This window comes from Curcuma longa, chromosome 17 (assembly GCF_044706935.1).
Source record: "Curcuma longa cultivar G26 ecotype Majalengka, Jawa Barat chromosome 17, ITB_CL_G26_1.1, whole genome shotgun sequence".
In the NCBI taxonomy this organism is placed as follows: domain Eukaryota; kingdom Viridiplantae; phylum Streptophyta; class Magnoliopsida; order Zingiberales; family Zingiberaceae; genus Curcuma; species Curcuma longa.
In genome coordinates, this window is record NC_133877.1 from 8,286,102 (window position 1) to 8,288,112 (window position 2,011).

Consider the following 2,011-nt stretch of genomic DNA (forward strand, 5'->3'; position numbering starts at 1 on the left):
GTTAAATCTCCTTCCAGACCTACCGTTCGCCCCTCTGATAAACAAGGGGGTATCGTAGAAAGATTCCATCCATCACCTAAATCCCAACATTGCCATAGAAGGCTGTAGCGTTGAATCCTTTTGTCCGCCACGACACGCTTCCAGGTGTGGTTAACCGTCGGCGATGAAAACAGATCTTCCAACGAAGGAGAGGGATCAGATATCATCTTACAGTACCAGAGAAGGAATTCTAACCACTCTTTCATCCACTCCCGAAGGAGCGTCCTCTCTAGTATGTCTTGCTCATCTGAATACCATAGGTCCTCTTCAGGGACTAAGACTAATTGCTTAGGCCCTGCTAACCTTTCGACTATGATACCCTTCAGATAAGGGTTGAGGGCCCCGACCAAACCACATATCCAAAGGTAGCCGAAAGTAAGAAAGGGACTTATCCGCAACTACACGCAACCGTTTCCACCGTCTTGATAGACGAGAGGAGAGAAGTCGTCCGCGGACTCGGAACCCTGCACCCGCCAACCGAAAGAGGCATGACCTCGACAAGCCATACTTATCAGCCAACTGACAGAGTCCGATGAGTGACTGGGCTGCTAGAACAGCGCTAGCTGATACTGGAGTCAAGTTAACTTGAACCTGATCTGTCCAATACTGCTTGGCGAATTCAATAGTGCCAGTAGTCGATTCTATCGATTTATCTAACGACACTTGGACACCTAAGGTGTCTAGCAACTGACAGTACTCTTTAGCCACCGCGACTTATATTAGTATGGCGGCGATTACAATATCATCGCCGAGAAGGGCATACTTTCGAAATGGCTCCTTACTCCCTGGATAGGCTAGTAGCACCGCGTACCACACCAAATAATGGTGTGAGAAACTGAAGAGCGCCCAAGAACCGTAGTATCCCAAGGGTTGACCAGTCATGAACATAATGAGTCGCGCTTTCTTAACAAGCGGTTTGTTGACCCAGAAGTGGTTCAACGAAAGACACCCTTGAACAACGCATGTCGCCAGAGTCTTGCCCAACGCCATCTGAAGAACAGTGGCGATGATGTCGACTGACCACATATCAGTAGCCGCCTTCAAATCAATAGACAGAACATATGAAGGCCTTATTAAGCTAAGGTTGTGGATCGGGCGTTCTTGTTTGAACGTCCCATCAGTGGGTATGCGCGATAACACCCGCATAGCCCAGACATGCACAGGATAAAGCAAACGCTGCTGCACATAGTTACCTATTGCAAACAAGCGCAGTTTACCGGCTCCAGAAAGGACCCCCGATAGACGACCTGGTGACAGCTTAAGATCCCATAGAGGACTATAGACCTTATTTAAGAAGGGTTCCACATATGATACGTAGAACTCCAAGCTGTCCTCCATCACCCTGCGTGTATAACTATAGTCTAAGGGATATAATACCCTTTGTGACCACAACATCCCAGGATGGAAGTCATGAGCTGCCCAATGAACCAATTTCCGATCTCGGATGAAGGCTGCTATCTCGTACTTCAATGAAGTGAAGATAGAAGATATATATGACGGGGCCTTCCAGAAATGGCGGTCATCGTTAGGAACAGTTTTCCAGGCCCTACTCTATATCTGCCCACGATAGTCCCGTAATCAACGGGATCGTGGGCAACCAAGGCATATAGAGAGGCTGCAAACGGCTCCACACATTCTTTAATTCGCCATAGACAGCAACCCTACGAGATGTATTGAATGAGAAACTAGTGATCGAACTGAAAGTGGATTTGGACGGCTTTTTTGCCAACTTTACAATCCTACACAGACTAAACCATGACAAATACAATCTCACCAAATGGTGACCTCGATCACCTCGACGCGCAATGCAATGTCGATGATGACTCGGTATAATAGATGGAATGCCTTGTCTACTTAGACTGACATTGACCGCAGACTTCCCTACCCTAATTGTAGAACCCGCATAGTACTGCTGTAGGTGCACAGCGCACTGCTTGAGATACAAAGAGGTGAATAATAAGCCTGACTTACG

At 47.4% G+C, this 2,011-nt stretch overlaps 1 pseudogene; it reads right to left on the reverse strand.

The window, feature by feature from the left end:
* Positions 1-327: 327 nt before the first annotated feature.
* Positions 328-1,377, reverse strand: LOC141848336 (putative mitochondrial protein AtMg01110; annotated as a pseudogene).
* Between the last annotated feature and the right edge of the window lie 634 nt (positions 1,378-2,011).